Source organism: Zeus faber (genome assembly GCF_960531495.2).
Source record: "Zeus faber genome assembly, chromosome: 10".
Lineage (NCBI taxonomy): Eukaryota > Metazoa > Chordata > Actinopteri > Zeiformes > Zeidae > Zeus > Zeus faber.
In genome coordinates this window covers 566,136-578,408 of record NC_137199.1, presented here as the reverse complement: position 1 = coordinate 578,408, position 12,273 = coordinate 566,136, and positions in this window count along the sequence as shown.

Genomic DNA, 12,273 nt, shown 5'->3' with positions numbered 1-12,273 from the left:
TCTTTAAATCGTTTTTTCATTCTTTCATTCTTTCTTTCAATCTTTCTTTCATTCTTTCTTTCAATCTGTCTTTCATCCTTTCTTTCAATCTTTCTTTCTTTCAATCTTTCTTTCAATCGTTCAATCTTTCTTTCATTCTTTCATTCCTTCCTTTAATCTTTCTTTCATTATTTATTTCAATCTTTCTTTCAATCTTTCAATCTTTCTTTTATTCTTTTTTTCAACTTTCTTTCAATCTTTCAATCTTTCAATCTTTCTTTAAATTTTTCTTTCAATATTTCTTTCAATCTTTCTTTTTTTCCATCTTTCTTTCAATCTTTCTTTCATTCTTTTTTTCAATCTTTCTTACTTTCAGTATTTCTTTCAATCTTCCTTTCATTCTTTCATTCCTTCTTCCATTATTTCTTTCAATCTTTCTTTCATTATTTCTTTCAATCTTTCTTTCAATCATTTAATCTTTCAATCTTTCTTTCATTCTTTCTTTCAATTTATATGACTTTCAATCTTTCTTTCTTTCAATCTTTCTTTCAATCTTTCTTTCATTCTTTCATTCTTTCATTCTTTCTTTCAATCTTTCTTTCAGTCTTTCAATCTTTGTTTAAATTTTTCTTTCAATATTTCTTTAAATCTTTCTTTTTTTCAATCTTTCTTTCATTCTTTTTTTCAATCTTTCTTACTTTCAATATTTCTTTCAATCTTTCTTTCATTCTTTCATTCCTTCTTTCATTATTTCTTTCAATCTTTCTTTCATTATTTCGTTCAATCTTTTTTTCAATCTTTCAATCTTTCTTTTATTCTTTTTTTTAATCTTTCAATCTTTCTTACTTTCAATCTTTCTTTCTTTCAATATTTCTTTCAATCTTTCAATCTTTCTTTCATTCTTTCATTCCTTCCTTTAATCTTTCTTTCATTATTTATTTCAATCTTTCTTTCAATCTTTCAATCTTTCTTTTATTCTTTTTTTCAATCTTTCTTTCAATCTTTCAATCTTTCAATCTTTCTATCAATCTTTCTTTCAATCTTTCTTTCAATCTTTCTTACTTTCAATCTTTCTTTCAGTCTTTCTTTCAATTTTTATTACTTTCAATCTTTCTTTCTTTCAATATTTCTTTCAATCTTTAAATCGTTTTTTCATTCTTTCATTCTTTCTTTCAATCTTTCTTTCATTCTTTCTTTCAATCTGTCTTTCATCCTTTCTTTCAATCTTTCTTTCTTTCAATCTTTCTTTCAATCGTTCAATCTTTCTTTCATTCTTTCATTCCTTCCTTTAATCTTTCTTTCATTATTTATTTCAATCTTTCTTTCAATCTTTCAATCTTTCTTTTATTCTTTTTTTCAACTTTCTTTCAATCTTTCAATCTTTCAATCTTTCTTTAAATTTTTCTTTCAATATTTCTTTCAATCTTTCTTTTTTTCCATCTTTCTTTCAATCTTTCTTTCATTCTTTTTTTCAATCTTTCTTACTTTCAGTATTTCTTTCAATCTTCCTTTCATTCTTTCATTCCTTCTTCCATTATTTCTTTCAATCTTTCTTTCATTATTTCTTTCAATCTTTCTTTCAATCATTTAATCTTTCAATCTTTCTTTCATTCTTTCTTTCAATTTATATGACTTTCAATCTTTCTTTCTTTCAATCTTTCTTTCAATCTTTCTTTCATTCTTTCATTCTTTCATTCTTTCTTTCAGTCTTTCAATCTTTGTTTAAATTTTTCTTTCAATATTTCATTAAATCTTTCTTTTTTTCAATCTTTCTTTCAATCTTTTATTCATTCTTTTTTTCAATCTTTCTTACTTTCAATATTTCTTTCAATCTTTCTTTCATTCTTTCATTCCTTCTTTCATTATTTCTTTCAATCTTTCTTTCATTATTTCGTTTAATCTTTTTTTCAATCTTTCAATCTTTCTTTTATTCTTTTTTTTAATCTTTCAATCTTTCTTACTTTCAATCTTTCTTCCTTTCAATATTTCTTTCAATCTTTCAATCTTTCTTTCATTCTTTCATTCCTTCCTTTAATCTTTCTTTCATTCTTTCTTTCAATCTTTCAATCGTTCTTTCAATCTTTCAATCGTTCTTTCAATCTTTCTTTTATTCTTTCTTTCAATCTTTCATTTTTTCAATCTTTCTTTCAATCTTTCAATCTTTCTTTCAATCTTTCATTCTTTCTTTCAATCTTTCAATCGTTCTTTCTTTCAATATTTCTTTCAATCTTTCAATCTTTCTTTCATTCTTTCATTCCTTCTTTCAATCTTTCTTTCATTATTTATTTCAATCTTTCTTTCATTCTTTCAATCTTTCTTTTATTCTTTTTTTCAATCTTTCAATCTTTCTTTCAATATTTCTTTCAATCTTTTTTACTTTCAATCTTTCTTTCATTATTTCTTTCAATCTTTCTTTCAATCATTTAATCTTTCAATCTTTCTTTCATTCTTTCTTTCAATTTATATGACTTTCAATCTTTCTTTCTTTCAATCTTTCTTTCAATCTTTCTTTCATTCTTTCATTCTTTCATTCTTTCTTTCAATCTTTCTTTCAGTCTTTCAATCTTTGTTTAAATTTTTCTTTCAATATTTCTTTAAATCTTTCTTTTTTTCAATCTTTCTTTCAATCTTTTATTCATTCTTTTTTTCAATCTTTCTTACTTTCAATATTTCTTTCAATCTTTCTTTCATTCTTTCATTCCTTCTTCATTATTTCTTTCAATCTTTCTTTCATTATTTCGTTTAATCTTTTTTTCAATCTTTCAATCTTTCTTTTATTCTTTTTTTTAATCTTTCAATCTTTCTTACTTTCAATCTTTCTTCCTTTCAATATTTCTTTCAATCTTTCAATCTTTCTTTCATTCTTTCATTCCTTCCTTTAATCTTTCTTTCATTATTTATTTCAATCTTTCTTTCAATCTTTCAATCTTTCTTTTATTCTTTTTTTCAACTTTCTTTCAATCTTTCAATCTTTCAATCTTTCTTTAAATTTTTCTTTCAATATTTCTTTCAATCTTTCTTTTTTTCCATCTTTCTTTCAATCTTTCTTTCATTCTTTTTTTCAATCTTTCTTACTTTCAGTATTTCTTTCAATCTTCCTTTCATTCTTTCATTCCTTCTTCCATTATTTCTTTCAATCTTTCTTTCATTATTTCTTTCAATCTTTCTTTCAATCATTTAATCTTTCAATCTTTCTTTCATTCTTTCTTTCAATTTATATGACTTTCAATCTTTCTTTCTTTCAATCTTTCTTTCAATCTTTCTTTCATTCTTTCATTCTTTCATTCTTTCTTTCAGTCTTTCAATCTTTGTTTAAATTTTTCTTTCAATATTTCATTAAATCTTTCTTTTTTTCAATCTTTCTTTCAATCTTTTATTCATTCTTTTTTTCAATCTTTCTTACTTTCAATATTTCTTTCAATCTTTCTTTCATTCTTTCATTCCTTCTTTCATTATTTCTTTCAATCTTTCTTTCATTATTTCGTTTAATCTTTTTTTCAATCTTTCAATCTTTCTTTTATTCTTTTTTTTAATCTTTCAATCTTTCTTACTTTCAATCTTTCTTTCTTTCAATATTTCTTTCAATCTTTCAATCTTTCTTTCATTCTTTCATTCCTTCCTTTAATCTTTCTTTCATTATTTATTTCAATCTTTCTTTCAATCTTTCAATCTTTCTTTTATTCTTTTTTTCAATCTTTCTTTCAATCTTTCAATCTTTCAATCTTTCTATCAATCTTTCTTTCAATCTTTCTTTCAATCTTTCTTACTTTCAATCTTTCTTTCAGTCTTTCTTTCAATTTTTATTACTTTCAATCTTTCTTTCTTTCAATATTTCTTTCAATCTTTAAATCGTTTTTTCATTCTTTCATTCTTTCTTTCAATCTTTCTTTCATTCTTTCTTTCAATCTGTCTTTCATCCTTTCTTTCAATCTTTCTTTCTTTCAATCTTTCTTTCAATCGTTCAATCTTTCTTTCATTCTTTCATTCCTTCCTTTAATCTTTCTTTCATTATTTATTTCAATCTTTCTTTCAATCTTTCAATCTTTCTTTTATTCTTTTTTTCAACTTTCTTTCAATCTTTCAATCTTTCAATCTTTCTTTAAATTTTTCTTTCAATATTTCTTTCAATCTTTCTTTTTTTCCATCTTTCTTTCAATCTTTCTTTCATTCTTTTTTTCAATCTTTCTTACTTTCAGTATTTCTTTCAATCTTCCTTTCATTCTTTCATTCCTTCTTCCATTATTTCTTTCAATCTTTCTTTCATTATTTCTTTCAATCTTTCTTTCAATCATTTAATCTTTCAATCTTTCTTTCATTCTTTCTTTCAATTTATATGACTTTCAATCTTTCTTTCTTTCAATCTTTCTTTCAATCTTTCTTTCATTCTTTCATTCTTTCATTCTTTCTTTCAATCTTTCTTTCAGTCTTTCAATCTTTGTTTAAATTTTTCTTTCAATATTTCTTTAAATCTTTCTTTTTTTCAATCTTTCTTTCATTCTTTTTTTCAATCTTTCTTACTTTCAATATTTCTTTCAATCTTTCTTTCATTCTTTCATTCCTTCTTTCATTATTTCTTTCAATCTTTCTTTCATTATTTCGTTCAATCTTTTTTTCAATCTTTCAATCTTTCTTTTATTCTTTTTTTTAATCTTTCAATCTTTCTTACTTTCAATCTTTCTTTCTTTCAATATTTCTTTCAATCTTTCAATCTTTCTTTCATTCTTTCATTCCTTCCTTTAATCTTTCTTTCATTATTTATTTCAATCTTTCTTTCAATCTTTCAATCTTTCTTTTATTCTTTTTTTCAATCTTTCTTTCAATCTTTCAATCTTTCAATCTTTCTATCAATCTTTCTTTCAATCTTTCTTTCAATCTTTCTTACTTTCAATCTTTCTTTCAGTCTTTCTTTCAATTTTTATTACTTTCAATCTTTCTTTCTTTCAATATTTCTTTCAATCTTTAAATCGTTTTTTCATTCTTTCATTCTTTCTTTCAATCTTTCTTTCATTCTTTCTTTCAATCTGTCTTTCATCCTTTCTTTCAATCTTTCTTTCTTTCAATCTTTCTTTCAATCGTTCAATCTTTCTTTCATTCTTTCATTCCTTCCTTTAATCTTTCTTTCATTATTTATTTCAATCTTTCTTTCAATCTTTCAATCTTTCTTTTATTCTTTTTTTCAACTTTCTTTCAATCTTTCAATCTTTCAATCTTTCTTTAAATTTTTCTTTCAATATTTCTTTCAATCTTTCTTTTTTTCCATCTTTCTTTCAATCTTTCTTTCATTCTTTTTTTCAATCTTTCTTACTTTCAGTATTTCTTTCAATCTTCCTTTCATTCTTTCATTCCTTCTTCCATTATTTCTTTCAATCTTTCTTTCATTATTTCTTTCAATCTTTCTTTCAATCATTTAATCTTTCAATCTTTCTTTCATTCTTTCTTTCAATTTATATGACTTTCAATCTTTCTTTCTTTCAATCTTTCTTTCAATCTTTCTTTCATTCTTTCATTCTTTCATTCTTTCTTTCAGTCTTTCAATCTTTGTTTAAATTTTTCTTTCAATATTTCATTAAATCTTTCTTTTTTTCAATCTTTCTTTCAATCTTTTATTCATTCTTTTTTTCAATCTTTCTTACTTTCAATATTTCTTTCAATCTTTCTTTCATTCTTTCATTCCTTCTTTCATTATTTCTTTCAATCTTTCTTTCATTATTTCGTTTAATCTTTTTTTCAATCTTTCAATCTTTCTTTTATTCTTTTTTTTAATCTTTCAATCTTTCTTACTTTCAATCTTTCTTCCTTTCAATATTTCTTTCAATCTTTCAATCTTTCTTTCATTCTTTCATTCCTTCCTTTAATCTTTCTTTCATTCTTTCTTTCAATCTTTCAATCGTTCTTTCAATCTTTCAATCGTTCTTTCAATCTTTCTTTTATTCTTTCTTTCAATCTTTCATTTTTTCAATCTTTCTTTCAATCTTTCAATCTTTCTTTCAATCTTTCATTCTTTCTTTCAATCTTTCAATCGTTCTTTCTTTCAATATTTCTTTCAATCTTTCAATCTTTCTTTCATTCTTTCATTCCTTCTTTCAATCTTTCTTTCATTATTTATTTCAATCTTTCTTTCATTCTTTCAATCTTTCTTTTATTCTTTTTTTCAATCTTTCAATCTTTCTTTCAATATTTCTTTCAATCTTTTTTACTTTCAATCTTTCTTTCATTATTTCTTTCAATCTTTCTTTCAATCATTTAATCTTTCAATCTTTCTTTCATTCTTTCTTTCAATTTATATGACTTTCAATCTTTCTTTCTTTCAATCTTTCTTTCAATCTTTCTTTCATTCTTTCATTCTTTCATTCTTTCTTTCAATCTTTCTTTCAGTCTTTCAATCTTTGTTTAAATTTTTCTTTCAATATTTCTTTAAATCTTTCTTTTTTTCAATCTTTCTTTCAATCTTTTATTCATTCTTTTTTTCAATCTTTCTTACTTTCAATATTTCTTTCAATCTTTCTTTCATTCTTTCATTCCTTCTTCATTATTTCTTTCAATCTTTCTTTCATTATTTCGTTTAATCTTTTTTTCAATCTTTCAATCTTTCTTTTATTCTTTTTTTTAATCTTTCAATCTTTCTTACTTTCAATCTTTCTTCCTTTCAATATTTCTTTCAATCTTTCAATCTTTCTTTCATTCTTTCATTCCTTCCTTTAATCTTTCTTTCATTCTTTCTTTCAATCTTTCAATCGTTCTTTCAATCTTTCAATCGTTCTTTCAATCTTTCTTTTATTCTTTCTTTCAATCTTTCATTTTTTCAATCTTTCTTTCAATCTTTCAATCTTTCTTTCAATCTTTCATTCTTTCTTTCAATCTTTCAATCGTTCTTTCTTTCAATATTTCTTTCAATCTTTCAATCTTTCTTTCATTCTTTCATTCCTTCTTTCAATCTTTCTTTCATTATTTATTTCAATCTTTCTTTCATTCTTTCAATCTTTCTTTTATTCTTTTTTTCAATCTTTCAATCTTTCTTTCAATATTTCTTTCAATCTTTTTTACTTTCAATCTTTCTTTCATTAAAACTTCCTTTCAATCTTTCTTTCAAACTTTCATTCTTTATTTCAATATTTCAATCGTTCAATCTTTCTTTCATTCTTTCTTTCAATCTTTCTTTCAATCTTTCAATCTTTCTTTCAATATTTCTTTCAATCTTTCTTTCTTTAAATCTTTCTTTCAATCTTTCTTTCAAACTTTCAATCTTTATTTCAATCTTTCAATCTTTCAATCTTTCTTTCAATCTTTCAATCATTCAATCTTTCTTTCATTCTTTCTTTCAATCTTTCTTACTTTTAATCTTTCTCTCTTTCAATATTTCTTTCAATATTTCAATCTTTCTTTAAATCTTTCTTTCAAACTTTCAATCTTTCTTTCAATCTTTCTTTCAATCTTTCAATCTTTCAATCGATCTTTCAATCTTTCATTCAATCTTTCAATCTCTCTTTCATTCTTTCTTTCAATCTTTCAATCTTACTTTCAATCTTTCTTTCATTCTTTCTTTAAATTTTTATTACTTTCAATCTTTCTTTCTTTCAATATTTCTTTCAATCTTTAAATCTTTTTTCATTCTTTCATTCTTTCTTTTAATCTTTCTTTCATTCTTTCTTTCAATCTGTCTTTCATTCTTTCTTTCAATCTTTCTTTCTTTCAATCTTTCTTTCATTCTTTCATTCTTTCATTCTTTCTTTCAATCTTTCTTTCAGTCTTTCAATCTTTGTTTAAATTTTTCTTTCAATATTTCTTTAAATCTTTCTTTTTTTCAATCTTTCTTTCAATCTTTCTTTCATTCTTTTTTTCAATCTTTCTTACTTTCAATATTTCTTTCAATCTTTCTTTCATTCTTTCATTCCTTCTTTCATTATTTCTTTCAATCTTTCTTTCATTATTTCGTTCAATCTTTTTTTCAATCTTTCAATCTTTCTTTTATTCTTTTTTTTAATCTTTCAATCTTTCTTACTTTCAATCTTTCTTTCTTTCAATATTTCTTTCAATCTTTCAATCTTTCTTTTCATTCTTTCATTCCTTCCTTTAATCTTTCTTTCATTATTTATTTCAATCTTTCTTTCAATCTTTCAATCTTTCTTTTATTCTTTTTTTCAATCTTTCTTTCAATCTTTCAATCTTTCAATCTTTCTATCAATCTTTCTTTCAATCTTTCTTTCAATCTTTCTTACTTTCAATCTTTCTTTCAGTCTTTCTTTCAATTTTTATTACTTTCAATCTTTCTTTCTTTCAATATTTCTTTCAATCTTTAAATCTTTTTTTCATTCTTTCATTCTTTCTTTCAATCTTTCTTTCATTCTTTCTTTCAATCTGTCTTTCATCCTTTCTTTCAATCTTTCTTTCTTTCAATCTTTCTTTCATTCTTTCATTCCTTCCTTTAATCTTTCTTTCATTATTTATTTCAATCTTTCTTTCAATCTTTCAATCTTTCTTTTATTCTTTTTTTCAACTTTCTTTCAATCTTTCAATCTTTCAATCTTTCTTTAAATTTTTCTTTCAATATTTCTTTCAATCTTTCTTTTTTTCCATCTTTCTTTCAATCTTTCTTTCATTCTTTTTTTCAATCTTTCTTACTTTCAGTATTTCTTTCAATCTTCCTTTCATTCTTTCATTCCTTCTTCCATTATTTCTTTCAATCTTTCTTTCATTATTTCTTTCAATCTTTCTTTCAATCATTTAATCTTTCAATCTTTCTTTCATTCTTTCTTTCAATTTATATGACTTTCAATCTTTCTTTCTTTCAATCTTTCTTTCAATCTTTCTTTCATTCTTTCATTCTTTCATTCTTTCTTTCAATCTTTCTTTCAGTCTTTCAATCTTTGTTTAAATTTTTCTTTCAATATTTCTTTAAATCTTTCTTTTTTTCAATCTTTCTTTCAATCTTTTATTCATTCTTTTTTTCAATCTTTCTTACTTTCAATATTTCTTTCAATCTTTCTTTCATTCTTTCATTCCTTCTTTCATTATTTCTTTCAATCTTTCTTTCATTATTTCGTTTAATCTTTTTTTCAATCTTTCAATCTTTCTTTTATTCTTTTTTTTAATCTTTCAATCTTTCAATCTTTCAATCTTTCTTCCTTTCAATATTTCTTTCAATCTTTCAATCTTTCTTTCATTCTTTCATTCCTTCCTTTAATCTTTCTTTCATTCTTTCTTTCAATCTTTCAATCGTTCTTTCAATCTTTCAATCGTTCTTTCAATCTTTCTTTTATTCTTTCTTTCAATCTTTCATTTTTTCAATCTTTCTTTCAATCTTTCAATCTTTCTTTCAATCTTTCATTCTTTCTTTCAATCTTTCAATCGTTCTTTCTTTCAATATTTCTTTCAATCTTTCAATCTTTCTTTTATTCTTTTTTTTAATCTTTCAATCTTTCTTACTTTCAATCTTTCTTTCTTTCAATATTTCTTTCAATCTTTCAATCTTTCTTTCATTCTTTCATTCCTTCCTTTAATCTTTCTTTCATTATTTATTTCAATCTTTCTTTCAATCTTTCAATCTTTCTTTTATTCTTTTTTTCAATCTTTCTTTCAATCTTTCAATCTTTCAATCTTTCTATCAATCTTTCTTTCAATCTTTCTTTCAATCTTTCTTACTTTCAATCTTTCTTTCAGTCTTTCCTTCAATTTTTATTACTTTCAATCTTTCTTTCTTTCAATATTTCTTTCAATCTTTAAATCGTTTTTTCATTCTTTCATTCTTTCTTTCAATCTTTCTTTCATTCTTTCTTTCAATCTGTCTTTCATCCTTTCTTTCAATCTTTCTTTCTTTCAATCTTTCTTTCAATCGTTCAATCTTTCTTTCATTCTTTCATTCCTTCTTTTAATCTTTCTTTCATTATTTATTTCAATCTTTCTTTCAATCTTTCAATCTTTCTTTTATTCTTTTTTTCAACTTTCTTTCAATCTTTCAATCTTTCAATCTTTCTTTAAATTTTTCTTTCAATATTTCTTTCAATCTTTCTTTTTTTCCATCTTTCTTTCAATCTTTCTTTCATTCTTTTTTTCAATCTTTCTTACTTTCAGTATTTCTTTCAATCTTCCTTTCATTCTTTCATTCCTTCTTCCATTATTTCTTTCAATCTTTCTTTCATTATTTCTTTCAATCTTTCTTTCAATCATTTAATCTTTCAATCTTTCTTTCATTTTTTCTTTCAATTTATATGACTTTCAATCTTTCTTTCTTTCAATCTTTCTTTCAATCTTTCTTTCATTCTTTCATTCTTTCATTCTTTCTTTCAATCTTTCTTTCAGTCTTTCAATCTTTGTTTAAATTTTTCTTTCAATATTTCTTTAAATCTTTCTTTTTTTCAATCTTTCTTTCAATCTTTTATTCATTCTTTTTTTCAATCTTTCTTACTTTCAATATTTCTTTCAATCTTTCTTTCATTCTTTCATTATTTCTTTCAATCTTTCTTTCATTATTTCGTTTAATCTTTTTTTCAATCTTTCAATCTTTCTTTTATTCTTTTTTTTAATCTTTCAATCTTTCTTACTTTCAATCTTTCTTCCTTTCAATATTTCTTTCAATCTTTCAATCTTTCTTTCATTCTTTCATTCCTTCCTTTAATCTTTCTTTCATTCTTTCTTTCAATCTTTCAATCGTTCTTTCAATCTTTCAATCGTTCTTTCAATCTTTCTTTTATTCTTTCTTTCAATCTTTCATTTTTTCAATCTTTCTTTCAATCTTTCAATCTTTCTTTCAATCTTTCATTCTTTCTTTCAATCTTTCAATCGTTCTTTCTTTCAATATTTCTTTCAATCTTTCAATCTTTCTTTCATTCTTTCATTCCTTCTTTCAATCTTTCTTTCATTATTTATTTCAATCTTTCTTTCATTCTTTCAATCTTTCTTTTATTCTTTTTTTCAATCTTTCAATCTTTCTTTCAATATTTCTTTCAATCTTTTTTACTTTCAATCTTTCTTTCTTTAAAACTTCCTTTCAATCTTTCTTTCAAACTTTCATTCTTTATTTCAATATTTCAATCGTTCAATCTTTCTTTCATTCTTTCTTTCAATCTTTCTTTCAATCTTTCAATCTTTCTGTCAATATTTCTTTCAATCTTTCTTTCTTTAAATCTTTCTTTCAATCTTTCTTTCAAACTTTCAATCTTTATTTCAATCTTTCAATCTTTCAATCTTTCTTTCAATCTTTCAATCATTCAATCTTTCTTTCATTCTTTCTTTCAATCTTTCTTACTTTTAATCTCTCTCTCTTTCAATATTTCTTTCAATATTTCAATCTTTCTTTAAATCTTTCTTTCAAACTTTCAATCTTTCTTTCAATCTTTCTTTCAATCTTTCAATCTTTCAATCGATCTTTCAATCTTTCATTCAATCTTTCAATCTCTCTTTCATTCTTTCTTTCAATCTTTCAATCTTACTTTCAATCTTTCTTTCATTCTTTCTTTAAATTTTTATTACTTTCAATCTTTCTTTCTTTCAATATTTCTTTCAATCTTTAAATCTTTTTTCATTCTTTCATTCTTTCTTTTAATCTTTCTTTCATTCTTTCTTTCAATCTGTCTTTCATTCTTTCTTTCAATCTTTCTTTCTTTCAATCTTTCTTTCATTCTTTCATTCTTTCATTCTTTCTTTCAATCTTTCTTTCAGTCTTTCAATCTTTGTTTAAATTTTTCTTTCAATATTTCTTTAAATCTTTCTTTTTTTCAATCTTTCTTTCAATCTTTCTTTCATTCTTTTTTTCAATCTTTCTTACTTTCAATATTTCTTTCAATCTTTCTTTCATTCTTTCATTCCTTCTTTCATTATTTCTTTCAATCTTTCTTTCATTATTTCGTTCAATCTTTTTTTCAATCTTTCAATCTTTCTTTTATTCTTTTTTTTAATCTTTCAATCTTTCTTACTTTCAATCTTTCTTTCTTTCAATATTTCTTTCAATCTTTCAATCTTTCTTTTCATTCTTTCATTCCTTCCTTTAATCTTTCTTTCATTATTTATTTCAATCTTTCTTTCAATCTTTCAATCTTTCTTTTATTCTTTTTTTCAATCTTTCTTTCAATCTTTCAATCTTTCAATCTTTCTATCAATCTTTCTTTCAATCTTTCTTTCAATCTTTCTTACTTTCAATCTTTCTTTCAGTCTTTCTTTCAATTTTTATTACTTTCAATCTTTCTTTCTTTCAATATTTCTTTCAATCTTTAAATCTTTTTTTCATTCTTTCATTCTTTCTTTCAATCTTTCTTTCATTCTTTCTTTCAATCTGTCTTTCATCCTTTCTTTCAATCTTTC